Source organism: Triturus cristatus, chromosome 2_2, assembly GCF_964204655.1.
Source record: "Triturus cristatus chromosome 2_2, aTriCri1.1, whole genome shotgun sequence".
In the NCBI taxonomy this organism is placed as follows: Eukaryota; Metazoa; Chordata; class Amphibia; order Caudata; family Salamandridae; genus Triturus; species Triturus cristatus.
This window is the reverse complement of record NC_140582.1, coordinates 686,226,559-686,243,828: the sequence shown is the minus strand read 5'-3', so window position 1 is coordinate 686,243,828 and position 17,270 is coordinate 686,226,559. Positions and strand designations below refer to the sequence as shown.

Genomic DNA, 17,270 nt, shown 5'->3' with positions numbered 1-17,270 from the left:
TAAAAACTGTCAGGCTTAACGTATAGGTAATGTGTAAATTATTTACGCAGTACCAAAATAGTAAGAAAGTCAAGATCCAGTGCAAGATAACTCTCATGACAATTTTTTAAAAAGAGTAAATTTGAATGAATAAAATGTGACGAAAAAGTTCAGAATCCAATCAATAGAACTGGAAACTAGAAATATGCAATTTCAGAGATTTACTAAGCATTGAGCCTGAAAGTACAAATTGCCCACTCGCAGTCATCTGCTGCAGGAAAAATCACAATTTCAGAGAGACTACGATGAATCACGGGGTGAATACAGGGACCAGGTTAGCCCTGCTGAAAAAGTCACCTTCTCAAAGTCTGCCACGAGGAGTCCAGTTTGTGGTGAAGGATGCCGTGAGGGGAAATTTGCAATAGTTGTTAAAGCATGGAAAGCAAGCTAGCTGTCGTGGACTGTCATTACTGTAATGCAAAGATCCTGTCGGGCGTAGGTGATGGTCATTGCTGGAGCTTTGTGTTAGTTGTCACCACGGGCTGATATAGCTGTAGCTCGAAGTGCAGATCTTGTGCTCCTGATCATCACTGATGGTTGCTGTAGTGCAAAGAGCCTGGTCCACCGGAGCTGCGAATTGGCTCGCATTGTGGGCAACAAGATCATGTTTTGAAGAGGCCCCTTGCAGTCACAATGAGCCCAAAACTTCAGTATTTCTTCTTTTTATCTGATTCCAGCCTGGGGTCCAGGACCTGGGCAGGCACCTCTTGGGAATCAGGAACTTAGACTAGCATTGACCGCAGGGATCTAGCAGCTCTAGGCATGTCCAGTGCAGCAGTTCAGCTAGACAGTTGTAGGGAGGCCTCTGGAGCCTATTGTGTCCCTCTTGCTCAGAACAGGAGGTCAGCCACCTCACCCTTGGAGTACCTCTGCATAGAATGAATGAAGCAGGTCCAGTCTTCCTTCTCAAAGAGCAGGGCAGTTCTCTGGAAGCAGGGCAGTCGTTCTTCTGTAGTATCCACAGATCCAGGAGCATACTGAAGAGTGGGTCTGAGAGTCCTATATTTATACCTGGTGCCAGATTTCTAGTGAAATAAACTTTTGGAGATTCTCCCACCATCGATGGTTCTGGAAATTCCTGCCTTCCTGCTCTGGCTTCAAAGAGTCTGGGGTCACAACAGGCTTGCATGAAGTTCTTTATGCGTGTGCTGAGGCAGCTCCTTGGAAATGTAAATGATGCTGTGCACAGCTCTGCCACTCCCGACCTGTCTGGATAGTCCATCCTGTGAACACCTACTCCCCCTTTGTGTTACTGTCTGAGATGAATACACAAAGTCCAACTGCCAATTACACCCAGCCATGTGACCCAGGATACAGGCTGCAGGTATCAAAAAGATAGGAAAAGAACATTTTTATTTCTAAAAGTGGATTTTCAGAATTGTGACTTGAAATCCAACTTTGCCATTAAAGATGATTTTAAATTATATAATTCTCTAGACACCAAACATGATGTTTCCACCTGTTACTAAACAAAAATGATTACATATTAAATGTAATATTGTCTTCCAATGTTATACTAAGGGAAAGATGGGCCTCACAGTAGTGAGACTCGAAATTTTGAGTTTTTCACTGCCAGGACAAGAAAAACTTAGAAGTGCATGGCCAGCATTATTAAATACAATGCACCCTGCGGTGGGAGCTGTTTAGGGGCTAACCTAGGGGTGACATATGTATTAAAAGGGGAGTTTTAGGCTTGGCAAAAGTTTTATTTTGTCAAGTCAATTGGCAGTTTGAAGCTGCACCCAGGCTGCAATGGCAGGCCTGAGACCTGTTTTAGAGGCCTAATTAAGAGGGTGGCACAATAAGTGCTACAGGCTCACTAGCAGTATTTAATTTATTGGCCCAGGGTATATGGTTTATCACTTTTCTATGGAATCATAAGTAAGGTAAATACACCAGTCAGGTGTAAGCCAATTTTGCCTTATATTATGGAGTGAGTACCAGCACTTTAGCTCTGGTTGAATATGGTAAAGTGCACATCGTCCTTAGGCCAACAAAAACAACATTAACAAAACAGGAGGGGAGAAGTCAAAAAGTTTGGAGGACGACGACCCCAAGGATGACAGGTCTAACACCAGGGCACTGTGTTTCAAGACTGGGGAAGATTCCTGTTCTTCTCCATGATGTTGAGCTCAGACTAGACTGTAGTCGGAGCTTGGTGACACCAGTGCGGGTGCTTGGGGCATGGTGCCCTGTGTCAGTTCTCCAGGCAGACGCTGTTCCATGATGACCAGCCCAAAGAAACTCCAGTGAGAGTCTGCACAGATGCCAGGGGTCTTGTCTTCATTGAAACATGTTGCCAAAAGGAGGAGGAGGATTCTTGTGTTCCTTTGGACTTAGGCTCATAGCATTCCCAATGAGAGACTGGCAAGGCACATGCGTATACCCAAGGCCTGGTTTCCTGGTTTCCCAGTTCAACAGGGCCCCAGTGAGTGGTCAATAATGCCACCATGGATGCACGAGGCCTGGTTTCAAAGGGCAGGTCTCTGGGCACCAGACAGAGTCACCTTCTCTATTCAGGGTAGAGTCATCAGCCACACACCTCTATTTGGAAAATCTAAAGAGTTTCCTCAGTTGCAGATTGTCAGCTTCAAAATCACCATTTTCTAAATAATCACCAGTGATATTTCATTCTCATGGACGATTTCAATATGCAGAAGGCTTTTGAGTTAAAGCCCCAGTCTGGTGGAAAGAGTCGCACATTACATGGTGCCATTGGGTAGCTGTGCCTTGCTCTCACAGTTCTGCTCCCACAACAATTACATGGATATTGACTTCTACCCTTGAATCGATATGTGGCACATCAGATCAAAACTATCTCCCCTGCTAAACCTAAACTCACTTAGGGACAGCAACCCTAAAACTGTTTGCCTGCCCCTACTCATGCTGCCCATGATGGGTCACCTAGCTCACGTGCAAAGTGAACTGTTTATAGTTTGAATTGTAATGGTCAAATATTTTTCTGCACGTACATGCACAACATGTATTGATCACTGCCTAGGGCCAAAGACGGATAGGCCATGATTACAAGCCGTGATTACAAACCGAACAGAGTGTTGTCTCTCCTCTGCCCTCTTATACCTGTCTCAGTGTCTCTGCACCCACATTTCTCGTGTATAGGAAGTCCAAACCGGATTTTAACAGCTGCAAAATTCAGCTGGTAAAATTGCTGTGAGATTGGGCTGCAGGTGCAGCCCAGCCTGAGTCACAGACCCATTCATTCCATCCTAACGGGCATGGGAGCATATCATTCTCACCCTTGTTAGGCAACTTTCTCCATTGCCCTGTGTGCCACTCTTGTCGCCCGCCTCCCCCACTACCACCCCACGATGGCCCCTGTGCTTTCATTTACCCTGTTGAGAGCAAACATGGTAAATGACAGCATTAAACCCAATAAAAAGGAATAGAATTCGGAATTTTACTAAGAAAAATTGATCCACGTGGTTATTTTCCATACTTTGGGGAATAACTTTTACGCGCACTTCGCACTTAAACCTGCTCTACTAGTAATGGGGGTCATGGGACGTGCAATACCAGAGGTTCCACACAAGTAAGAGAGCGATAGCACTGATCAATATAAAGAGTTTAAAAAAATGAGACCCAACTTTCTGTGTGGGTAAGAAAAGCGAGACAGAAATGGACACAAGAGCACAAGAATAAGAGTAGCAACGTCGGCTGCACATTCAAAGTGTTTGTGATCTGTTAAATTATGTGCTAGTTGGACAGAGTTTTGTATTCATTGAGAACGTTTGAAATTGATTCCCGATTTCCACTTTCACAAGCCTACCCTCAGAATAGCTATTCACTCTGCCTCTCTCCTCTTCAAACACGAAGAGTTTGAGGACAATGACGGACACTGGTGCACTACGTATGTAGGGTTATGCACTGTTTCAATGATTTACACTTGTATTTCAGGGTCGGTTCCTAGGGTGCAGGGGTGACACCTCACTCATATTTTACCGCTCCTATTGCATGTCAATAAATAAACAAACAGAAGCTATGCAAGGCTGCCCCGGGGGGTTGCGCAGCAGCCCCCCTAACAGGGCGGCCGCCTTAGTGCCGCATGAAGGCACTGGGGGCAGCCGGTCTAGTCCCTGGGCCCAGCCAGGGAAGACGTCCTGCGATGGGTACTTCCCAAGGCTGTGGAGGAGTTACAGGGCGATCCAGAGTCTGCAGATACCAAGGGGTACTTCATGCAGCAGCACAGCATGGTGCTAAGCCAGGATACCCAGGGATGTCTAGAGTGTCCCCTGGAAGAACTACGATGCCCCGTTAGTCCTACGGGTGGTTGTGGGTCTGAGCAACCGGGGGCTGCCAGCATACGCTCCGCCCACCTCTTTCGGGGGGGGCGTGAGTAAGCACGTGGACTGGTGGTCCACGGATGGGAGGGGTGGCCCCTCCCAAGGTTTGGTATGCACCAATCGGCGACTGCCATGGTGTAATTTAGGCTTATCAGACGGGCAGGCTGCTAAGGGTTGGCCTGCCCTGGGATCGGATCGCCCGTAAGATAACCCACCATGTTTGCATATTGGTTATGCTAATAAACCTGCAGCAATATTTCTCCACTTACAAAAAGTGTTGTGTGGTTTATTTATGTATTTACTATGTGTTATGTGACAACAGTTGCCGATATTGGCACTATGCAAGGCTGCCCCGGGGGGTTGCGCAGCAGCCCCCCTAACAGGGCGGCCGCCTTAGTGCCGCATGAAGGCACTGGGGGCAGCCGGTCTAGTCCCTGGGCCCAGCCAGGGAAGACGTCCGGCGATGGGTACTTCCGGCGGTGGGGGAAGGGACAAGGGTATTTAGGCTGTGCCCGCCCCTTCCTCGCCCTCTTGTCCCTCTCGTCTCGCCTTGCCCGCCCCTCCGCTTACCCAGCAGACGGAGGTACTAGGAGGGGGTTAGGCTCTCTAACATGTTATTTTGTGTTGCAGGAGGAGTTACAGGGCGATCCAGAGTCTGCAGATACCAAGGGGTACTTCATGCAGCAGCACAGCGTGGTGCTAAGCCAGGATACCCAGGGATGTCTAGAGTGTCCCCTGGAAGAACTACGGCGCCCCATTAGTCCTACGGGCGGTTGTGGGTCTGAGCAACCGGGGGCTGCCAGCATACGCTCCGCCCACCTCTTTCGGGGGGGGCGTGAGTAAGCACGTGGACTGGTGGTCGACGGATGGGAGGGGTGGCCCCTCCCAAGGTTTGGTATGCACCAATCGGCGACTGCCATGGTGTAATTTAGGCTTATCAGACGGGCAGGCTGCTAAGGGTTGGCCTGCCCTGGGATCGGATCGCCCGTAAGATAACCCACCATGTTTGCATATTGGTTATGCTAATAAACCTGCAGCAATATTTCTCCACTTACAAAAAGTGTTGTGTGGTTTATTTATGTATTTACTATGTGTTATGTGACAACAGTTGCCGATATTGGCACTATTACATTTTCCAACTTTATTATATTTTGTGGGCCAGCGCCTGCGTCAATCAGCCTTCAGCAGCGGGGCGGGGTCTGTTCGCAGTGGCAACTCTAAAGGGGGTGGGGCTAACACCAGTATATAGCGCAGTAGGCAGTGCATGACATCTAGCCTACTGCCACAAAGTAGTATGTTTCGTTGTACGGCTGCTTTTCTCCGGCCATCCCAACATGCACACTAAGGCCACTCTCCACCTGCACATTGATCAAAGCTGCAACCCCCAAGCTCCTAATGAGCAGTGAGTTTCCCTGCTGAAGCCAATCCTGTCACTGTTTTCTGTACGGGAGCAGCACCTGGATTGGCTGAGAGCAGGGGCCTTTGTTTCAGACAGTAAGCAAGGCTCAGCGAGGGATGGTAGCTCTGGTTAAATGCTGAGTTCAGCGGGGAGCCCTGTGCAGCTGCCCACACACTGCCCATGGGTAACACCACCAGCCTTACCAGGAAGTCTGGTGTAATGTCTACAGCCACACCAGCCCATTCGGCCTTCTTGTGGCCCTGGTCTGACTCTGACAGCGGCATGAGCTTTGGTGCTGGAAAGGCGACATCCAGCAACTAAGGACGGGGCCAAAGCCCATGATTTGATGCCACCGAATGCATGGGCGACGGGCTGGCACCAGTGCTCTCGCCTAAAGAAGCTCGCTGTGGGTGAACTCAAGTGGTGCAGACAGTCCCTGCGGAGTGGAGCAACTAGCAGAGTTATCCAAGGTAGCCTCTGAATGATAATTTTTCAGTTTTTTCTGCCAGTACCACCGAAAACACAAAAGTCTTCTCATTGGAAAGGGTTGCATACATATACACTTCCTGTTTTTTGCTTTTCTCTATCATGTTCGTGCTTTTTGAGCGTCACATTCTTGGGTCACCCTCGCTCCCCACGGATGTGGTCCATCTGTCTGTTGGAAATGGAATGCAACCTTTTCTAGTTCTCTAAACCTTTATTCACTGTGTAATTGATTCTCTCTCGCCTTCCTCTCTCTGGGCGTCTCCCTCTCTACTTCGGATTTGTGCTCTGCGATGTGCGAGGATTTGTCCTTGTGTTTGGCATTTAAGAGCTTATGGCTAATTGATTGATTGATTGAGGTACTTATAGAGCGCAGCTATCACCCTACGGGCATCTTGGCGCTTGCATTGGGAACCCGTCCTGGTTTTTCCCTGTAAGATAACCCGTACTGGGCATCCCCAAGGTGAAAGCCAGGCATCCCGCCGCGGGGGGCCGTTGTGGAGATTAAGCAGGCTTGTTGCCCAGAGCTGCATAGTGTGAACTCGTGCTTAGAGTGGGCACCGAAGCGAGAATTATCGAGTCCATGGACAATTGGGTTCTGGACCCTGCCGCGTCGGGAATCGAACCCAGGTCCCGGGTCTGATCTCTGCTTCAGGGTATGCCTCCTCTAACCAGTGATGTATCCGCCAAGGCACGATTTGCAAGTGACCGGAACCTGTTGCTCGCACTGCGGACATGATTTCATGGCCATCTCCACTTCATAACCTCAAACCAAAAACTGTACTCTCCTTTACTGCATATTTTGTGTTTTGTAAGGCCATTTCTAAGGCAAAGCAATGATAGGGAGACAGCTGCATAGAGTGTCACCAGCAGTGGACACTGCAAACACTCCAGAGAGGTACAGTAGATAGATAGAGAGACAGAGAGATAGACAGACAGACAGACAGACAGACAGACAGATAGATAGATAGATAGATAGATAGATAGATAGATAGATAGATAGATAGATAGATAGATAGATAGATAGATAGATAGATAGATAGATTGATAGATAGATAGATAGATAGATAGATAGATAGATAGATAGATAGATAGATAGATAGATAGATAGATAGATAGATAGATAGATAGATAGATAGATAGATAGATAGATAGATAGATAGATAGATAGATAGATAGATAGATAGATAGATAGATAGATAGATAGATAGATAGATAGATCGATAGATAGATAGATCGATAGATAGATAAATAGATTTGGACTTGGCCCTTTTTGCAGGGTCATGCTTAAACTTTTTGCCTTTCTCCTAGCATTTCTTCTGACGTGGTGTTGGTGGTTTTAGGCCTCTGGGCACTTTAGCACTGCTGTCCAGTGTAAAGTGCGTGTGCTCTCTGTGATAAATGTGGTAAGATTGGTTTACACCTGTTTTTTCTATTTAATTTACCTGTCAGTCCCTTGTAAAGTGGTATCTCGTATACCCAGGGCTGGTAAATTAAATGGCACTGGTGGGCTTGCAGCGCTGATTGCGCCACCCACCAAAGTAGCCTCCAAACCTATCCCAGGCCTCTGTCATTGCAGGGCCTGTACGTGCAGTTTTTCTGCCGCTGTGACGTGGCACCAAAAGTGTGTGCCATGTCTGTGACCCTCCTTTTACTGCATGTCAGTAACCCCTAAGGTAGGCCCTAGCTAGCCCTATGGGCAGGGTGTGTTGTAGGTAAATGATAGGACAAGTACCTTAAGTGTGTGACATGTCCTGGTAGTGACAAACAGCCATTTTGATTTCTCCCTACTGTGGGGCTGCCCTCCCATAGTAATGCATTGGGGATTCCCTGATAAGTGTTTCAGTGGCAATTCCTGATATGAGAGGTGCAGCGTGGTCAAGTTTGGTATGTTTGAAATAGTATTAATAAATGCTACGCAATGGTGTGTGCAGATTTATTATAACTATTTTAGAAATGCCACTTTTAGAAGTTGGCATTTCTATGTGCTATGTGTCTGCCTGCCTGATGTGAATTGCATGTCTGGCTTTTGAGTGACAGGGGCTGGGAGGTGTGTGTGGCTCCAGGAGGGGCTGGATGAGTCAGCGCTAGGCTGAATGGGACATCTGCATTTGGAGTGGTGGGAGGAGAAGTCCCTGGTCCCTGAATAGGATGGTGCCTGCCCTAGTGAATGCTGGCTCCGCCCCCTGTAGTGTGTCTGATGACGAGCCCCCACCTAACAATAGAGAAGAGGAGCCCTGTCAACAGAGTGCTCCAATTCCCCCCTGAACCAGTTTTTGCTGGATCCCCAAGCCCTGTGCTGGTGCAGACAAAGGAAAAAGGTGTTTAAATGTAGGGGCTGTGACCCCATGTAGGAGCTGTTACTGTACTTGCTAGGGGCTTGCTGCTGCTGGGGCCCAGGAGGAACCACCATGGTGGCTTGCCTCCCTGCTGAAGGGCCCTGTGGGCTGGCCTCCCTGGGTGCAGCTATGCCCCTTGAATCCTGAAGGACTTCTTCTTGCCCTAGCGCCTCCTGAGCGCTGTGCTTTATTTCTTTATTTGCCCCAAGAAGGAGGAAGAGCGTGGGCTACGCAGCGCTGAGCTGCAGCCCTTTGAGAGGGAATCCCCACCATAGGGATTCCCCCGTGATGCTTTGCCTTGGCGGGTGCCCACCCCACTTATTTGATATTTAAAATAGCGGGTGCCCACCCCACATCGTGCACCTTTGATTTGGCGGGTGCCCACCCTTCCTTGAGGATTGATTTGGGTTGCGGGTGCCCACCCCGCGTTGTTTGTTTTAGCGGGTGCCCACCCCACGTCCTACAGATTGGCAAATCAGGAAGTCAGGCACGTCTGCCTGGCCTGCGGCGGAGCCTAAGACTGGAAGAAGGAAGTCCACCCACCAAGGGAAGCCTGTCGGAGCCTCGCCGGCTCCACGCTGGAGTCCCGTTTCCCTGGAGAGGGACCGGGTGAAGGAGAGCCTGGTCGGGCCGGCCTGGGGTGTGTGCCGGCTCGCCTTCAGCCAACACCAGAAGAGCGGAGTCCAGAGAAGGAGAGAACCCCCAAGGAGTGGGGACTCTCCTGCGCATGCCGCCCGGGACAGGAGACCGCAACCTAACAGCCCGGTGAGTGGGGGCCGGGTTGATGCCCCTGAGGCACTGCGAGTGCCAGTCTTGGGTTGGTTTTACAGCTGTACCACAAATGCGGGCAGCTGCTTCAAGGGGGCACTTTTGTTTTCCAGGAGTCCTCGAGCTGGGCTCAGACGGCCCAGTTAGTGCCGGCGCCTATTCTGTGATTTAGAGGGCTTCGGTGAGTTGGTGCCAATCGAGGCACATGATCGGTGCTTTTTGGCCACAGTTGCCCCGCTTGACAGTGGGCAACTGCGACGATGGGGGCAGTGCTTGATTCAGAGAGCCCCAGTGGGGGCCCGAGGGCACAGTAATGCCAGGGTCCCTTGTGCTATATTCCCAGTTGCACCGACGTAGTGGGCAACAGCAACGTTTTGGCATCTTTGCTAAGAGGGCACAGGGAGTGCCCAGGGCCACGTTCTGCTTCATAGCTGCATGGCAATTAGCGTCAGCTGCAACGTTTAGGTCTTCGCAATTGGGCACTTTGAGATTCTGCTACATTGGCAGCTGAGCCCTTACTTTCTGGACATAGGGAATTGGAGCCATAGAGAAGGCCATTTGGCCTGGGGGACAGTTTTACTGTTGGCAGGGCTCAAAGCCCTAATGTGATGCCCCTTTCATCATGGGTTTATGCCTATAGATATGGATATGCGGTCTAGGCGTAATGTGATTTATGCGTGATGTTATGCCTATAATGATGTATGTATAATGTGATTTATGCACCATAGTTTGTGCCTCTAATGATGTCTATGCTTCTTAGGAGGTTATTACATAATGTGTTTATGCTGGTGAGGCCTATTGCGTAATTTGTTTATGCTTAGGATGGTGTCTAAAGGCTAATGTGATAGTGCTTAGGTCATTATTGTACCAGTAGTTACTGGTTGTTGTTTATATTTTCTTACCTGTTCTGATGGTCTTGACCGTGGCCCGATTGGCCTGGTCCTGTATATAATTCCCCTGTGAATATTGCCTAGTGCCAGTTGGCACAGTGTAAATGTGTGATTATGTTTCCAATGTGTTTATGTTAATACAAAGGCTATTTTTGATATAACCTTGTGTGGAGTTTCTTTTGTGGTGTGCCTAGTGTGTTGCTGCTGTGTGTTGCTCAAACGCTTGACACATTGCCTCTGAGATAAGCCTGACTGCTCGTGCCAAGCTACCAAGGGGGTGAGCAGGGGTTATCTTCAGTGTGTAATTCCCTTGCCCTAACTAGAGTGGTGGTTTCTGCCTGGCTTCGGCGCAAACCCTAGCCAACCAGAAATCCCATTTCTAACAGATAGACAGATAGATAGATAGATAGATAGATAGATAGATAGATAGATAGATAGATAGATAGATAGATAGATAGATAGATAGATAGATAGATAGATAGATAGATAGATAGATAGATAGATAGATAGATAGATAGATAGATAGATAGATAGATAGATAGATAGATAGATAGATAGATAGATAGATAGATAGATAGATAGATAGATAGATAGATGATAGATCACCACTCAAATGTCACCAGCCGCCACTGTTTCAGTTGATGTATTCTAGTCCACTGGAACATACAGCGCTGGGTAACACGAGCAGCAGCTTATAGTCAATTTGTTTTTTAATATTCTTTCTTAATTTTCATCTTTAAAAGAATGCATTTCTAATTCAACAGTGTTTTCAGAACTCCTTTCACAATGAATCCCTGTGTTCACTTCACACACATTCACAAACTGCAAAAGCTTCTGAACAACAAAGGTAGATCTTATTGAAGCGCCCTAACAATACTCATCTGAACAAAGGGGCAGCATTCATAAAACATGTTGAAAACTCAAATGGTTTCAAAAAGCGTAAAATAATGTGCACATAATAGAAACACTTCAAATGTGTTTGATTAACCCATAGAATGAGTTAGAATGATTTGTGTGGCTTTTTCTAATTTTTACCCTGCTAAAAACGCAGAAATTAGTCACCTTCAGGTACAAATTGATTATGTTGCACTCGAAGAAACATCATTTTAAATGTGTTTTCAGTAAAGAACGCTTCCCATTAAAATGGAGAAAGGTGAAAAAAAATCAGGTAAAGGAAATCGAAATCAATGAATAAAAAAGTGGAAGAGAACGAAAAGTAAACTGAGGAGTCATAGGCTGTACATAGGTATCATGAGAACTGGAGAGCGCCAAATGCTCAGATATACTCTGGCTTCCAGATACCACTGATAACGACGTTATCTGCTTCAAAGATTCTAATCTCGAGGCAGTAATCGCATTGAATAATGATCCTCTCTCAGTGCACGTTGAATAAAGTGGCACGTTTTGAATCAGTTACTCTCAACTTACTCTCTAAATGATGCGCATTATCCAAAAAGTGAATTAAGACTGTAGTTCACATTTTGAGGGATTACCTACAAGCAGCAACAGCTGTCGGCCAGAGCTTTTGACAAGGGTTTTCTTAAAATATAGGTAGAGGGGGCATTGGGTCAGGCCCAGCAGTTTTTTTCGCTTGTAGTGCAGATTCTGGCTGTTAGGTGTATTATAACACTACAGCTCCTTGGCTCTCTATGCACTCAACATCAGCAAGAACAACAACTGCAAGCTCTCCTCACCTCTCGACACCCACGGACCTTTCGCATGCCGAAAGTGCCGCCACTCATTCAACTTCACCAAAACTCTGGACCCACCTTCAACCCCCAGCAACAACTCCATCGCACCCCAAACCCTGCAATGCATCCTTCTCAATGTCCACTCCTTCCACAGACAAGCCACCGAAATCTGGGACCTTCTCGACAGCACCACTCCTGACATCGCCTTCCTTACCGAAACTTGGACGAACGCTATCTCGGGACAAGACATCACGATAGCCATCCCCGAAGGATACAAAATCACCTCGAAGGACTGCCCAAACTGCCCCCGGGAGAGGCATTGCCATCGCCCACAAGGCCAACCTCTGTCTGAGCACCTACACCGACGGACCCACAGACCTAATGGAACACTTCCACTTCATGATACAAGGCAACCCGTCCACCATCCTCCGAGGCACCCTCATCTACAGATCCCCCGGGCAGCGCACACATTTCTCTGACTCCATCACCGACATCATCACCCAGCATGGCATCACCTCCACCGACTACACCTTGCTGGGCGAGATCAACTTCCACCTCGACAAACGGCAAGACTCTAACTCAACCTCCTTCCTGGACAACTTCCACATCATAGGACACAAACAGATCTTCCAGAACCAACGCACTCAGCAGGACACACCCTCAATCCCATATTCACAGCAGGAAACTCCTTCACCTCCTAACTCCGATGGACAGACACCACTGCGTCCACATCACCGTCAAAGCAAACATCTCCCTCACACGCCCACTACAGCTCCAGCACAGGAATGTGAACAAGATCTCCGAAGACAGGCTTGCCGCCTCCCTCAATGGCTCCACTCCCACCACCACAGACGACGACCCTACCACTGCCGCACATGCCCTACACAAATGGATCACTGACTGCACTAACACCATCGTCCCTTCAAGAAATCCTCCAACCCACACAGCAAGAAAGCCAGCTCATTCTCCACCTAAATCCGGGAATCTAGAGAAACCTGCAGACACCTTGAAAAGCTATGGAGGAACTCCAAAACCCCAGCTGACCTCAACAACTACAAAGCAGCCACCAACGCCCACCACAAACTCATCCGACACTCAAGGAAGAAAGCATCTGGGACAGAATCTCAACCCATGTACACAACAGCAAAGAACTCTTCAGCATCATTGAAGAGTTGGGCCAACCCAATAGTGAGACTATCTACATCCCACCCTCCCAGGACCTCTGCGACAGACTTAGTGCCTTCTTCCATCACAAAATCAAGACCATCTATGACAACTTCAACCTCCCTGCATCACGCAGCTGACACTGGACAGCTGGACCGCCCTCAGCATCGAAGACACCCTAAAGACTGTGAAGACCACCCACTCCAGGGCCCCCATGGACCCCTGACCCCACCACATCTACCACAGGGCCGAAGACATCATCACCACCAAGCTGTAAAGAATCATCAACCGCTCCTTCGAGACCGCCTCATTCCCCGAAGACTGGAAACATGCTGAGATCAACCCTCACCTGAAAAAACCCTCTGCTGACCCCACCGACCTCAAGAACTTCAGACCTATCTTCTTAATTCCGTACCCGGTGAAAGTCATTGAAAAAGCTGTCACCAGCCAACTAGTCTTATTCATTGACAAAAACAACATTCTCGACTTCTTCCAATCAGGATTCAGGAAGAATCACAGCACTGAAAAAGCCCTCTCTGTGACAGACAACATCCGCTCCCTCCTCGACAAAGGTGAGACTGTGGCCCTCATCATCCTGGACCTCTCCTAAGCCTTTGACACAGTCTCACACCATACCCTTGCCCGCAGACTCCACTACGCAGGAACCTGGTACAAAGCCCTCAACTGGATCCGCTCTTTCCTCTCCAGCAGAATGAAGCAAGTCGGATTCCCTCCCTTTCTCTCGGATCCCACACCGACCACCTGCGGAGTCCCCTAAGGATCCTCCATCATCCCCACCCTGTTCAATGTCTACATGGCCCCACTCATATCCATCATCAGGTCACACAGACTCAACATCGTATTGTATGCAGATGACACTCAACTCATCCTCTCCCTATCCAATGAACCCAACATCTCCAAACACAACTTTCAACATGGAATGGAAGCACTCGCCAGATGGATGAAGAACAGCTGTCTAAAACTTAACACGGACAAAACCAAAGTTCTCATCATAGGCCCACACCCTGACGCCTGGAATGACACCTGGTGGCCCCCCGCCCTCGGGAATCCACCCCCACACACGGACCTCACAAACAACCTCGGAATCATCCTGGAGTCCGAACTCAAAAAGGACCACCAAATCAACGCCGTCACCTTATCCTGTTTCCACACCCTGCGTCTCCTTCAAAAGACCTTCAACTGGATTCCCCTTGAACACAGGAAAACTGTCAAACACGCCCTCATCATCAGCACTTTACACCGGGATCAACAAGAATCTCACCTGCAAACTCCAGAATGTCCAGAATGCCTCCGCCAGACTAGTCCTCAGCGTACAGCGCCACTGCCACATCACCCAAACCCTGCGGACACTACACTGGCTCTCCCTCAAGAAGAGAATCACCTTCAAGCTTCTCTCCCACACCCACAAAGCCCTCCACAACACCAGCCCGCCTACATGAACCACTGCCTCTCGTTCAACGCACCCCAATGATAACTCCGCTCAGCCCAGCTCTCCTTCGTGATGGTGCCGCACATCAAGAAGACCAGAACAGCAGGCCAATCATTCTCCTTCCTCACAGCCAAGGCATGGAAAACCCTCCCTCTCCACATCAGCCATACACCAACACTCTCCAAGCTCTTGAAGGACCTCAAGACTTGGCTCTTTGACGAATCATAGTTAACATACAGGAGCTGCAGGGACCCTGGCGGGTCTTGAAGGACCTCAAGACCTGGCTCATTGACATACCACAGGAGCTGCGTGCCACCCAGCGCCTTGAGACCCTTTCAAGGTGAGTAGTTGCTCTTAACAGACCCAGGATTGATTTATTGATTATTTCGCCTGTTAGCACAATGAAAGTGGTGTATTGGTTTCAGGAGCAGCTAGCAGGCACAATTCAATGAACGAGACACCGCAGCTTCTGCCAGGAACTAATCGACTTAAACAGTTATTTTCTGCTATAATATTTATGCATTTTAACTAATAATTTATAATATGTGTCTTTTCTGCACCTATCTTGCTGCAAATACTGTACTGCACTTCCCCAATATAGAATGACTGCCTGTACATGCTCACAATTTCATCAAACACACAAAAGGTGATGGGAGGATTACTTTCATATTACTTACCCACGGGCAATCGCTTGGAGTAGCATTCAAATCCATCATTCTTTTGCCCACCATGCCACTTCAGGTTAAACTTATTCATATCCATCTGCAAATCTGTCTTTGTCCTGCTCTAATAGGAACAATCCAGTCTTGGCTGCCAAGCCAAATCCTCTCTGACCTGGAACACACTCATTCCATGGACGTTTTCGGCCTACTGGTGGTTAGACTATTTACAAGCATTCCTCCCATTGACTTTTGTGTGTCTTATGTAATGCCCTTAGTGGCTGAGGGATTGCGCAGATGTAGTTTTTTTTCTATACCTCACTGACTAGGCATAACAAGGCCAAAACTGGTCAGGGGTTGTTCGTGGTCCTTCTGGAGGGGGCCTTGTCTGGCAGTTTGGGAAGCACAGCTCAAATTAGGAGCAGGATCAGTATTGACTTGCATAAGGCTGTTCTTTACCTAGGGTGGCACAGTGGGCAAAGAAAAATGGGTTAGAATGCTACCCAAATGGCTGCCTATGGTTAGACTTTTTGCAAGCATTCCTCCCATCACATTTTGTGAATTTCTAAAAATGTCAGGCTGCAATCGAGGGTAGGTGTGCACGTGCCCTTAGGGCCACCATGGTTTAAAAGCATGCTGGCTCCTATGCACCTCTGAGCCACAGGTAAGTGTACTCTGCCACAGCCATACGACACATGAATCATGCATGATTCCTCTGGCCTGGTGTCTGGCATCTAAAGCCAAAAGTTGCACTCAGGCCTGAAGTTTGCTGTAATTAAAAGGGTGCTGCGACCTTTGTGCCAATGAGCACAACGGTTCTATCCCTTTTTTTGTCCACTCTCAGCTTCACCATGATTTCTCTCTGCTGCCAAAAGACTATGGTTCCATTCAGGTAGTCATAGTTTTCTCTACAGGATCACCGCTGTACAAGGGAATGTCTGCCTAATATTTAATAACAGAAAATAGGCAAACAATTTCCCTAAGAACATTGGGTACATATGCTAACAAAAGTGGATTCCCAAGAGTAAGTGCTTGTTAAAGAGTTTTATATTGTGAAAGAAGTGAACCTGAATCTTCATAATTAGAGTGGGCATTTCACAGAACACAAACACAGATTCAAACTGTTTAATCAAAGTAAAACATTGGGTTGTTGTTTGACTGGGGTGCGAGTTCTGGTCAAGCAGCAACCTCAAACCTTGTCACTGTGAGGTACAAGACAATCCTAAATTAACCTGTGCTCAACCATCTGGTAGCTCGGCAAAGTGCTTAAGTAGAGACAATGTGTAAAGTATTTGTGGACCACTTCAAACAGTAATAAAGGGAGAAGGACCCCACAAAAGGATCCCACACCAACTTAAAATAATAGAGCTATTATGAATAAATAAAACAAGACCACAAAGACAAAAATCAAATCAGAAGAACAGGAGATAAGCAGGTTTAAAGATTTCAGTGAAAATACCGTCAAAAAATATAAAGCACCAACTATGGATATCTGGTCGCCCCAGGACGGGACACAGTAAAAATTTCCATCTGACCGTGATGGAGTGCAGGCCGGTTACAGGGACCCAGTTAGACCCGCTTAACAAAGTACCTTCAATCCTGGTTTGCGGAGCGTTCTGAGGGCCCATGTTAAAGATGCATCACTTTAGGCAAAGCGGTGCAGTGAAGCTGCGGTGAGAGGTCTTGAGTCATCGTATGGGATCCCATTGATGAGGGCTTGCCATGAGAAGTCCTGCATTAAGGATGCGTCTCTAAGTTGGGACAATACATCAGTTCTGAGGAGCAGCGAGGCTGAGTCTGGCATCGTTGTCCAGGCGAAAGCAAACCAATGGGTTATTAATAATGCGGTATGCGATGGCGCCTCCCAAATTCACGCAAGGTTTACAAATTTCCAGTATCAGTGTGGTGCTACAGGCAAAGGGAAAACCCTCAACCCTTCAAAAGGGCAAACTGCCCCACAATTTATACTCAATGTGCCTTTGCACACACGTACTCGAGTATAGACAAATAGTACTGTCAAATTCTAAATCCAACTGCTGTAGTGCTCATTACAATTCACTTCAACACAATAATGCATGTCAAACACT

At 47.8% G+C, this 17,270-nt stretch overlaps 1 pseudogene; it reads right to left on the bottom strand.

The window, feature by feature from the left end:
• Positions 1–6,200: 6,200 nt before the first annotated feature.
• On the bottom strand, positions 6,201–6,973 carry LOC146862651 (UPF0547 protein C16orf87 pseudogene; annotated as a pseudogene).
• Positions 6,974–17,270: the final 10,297 nt, after the last annotated feature.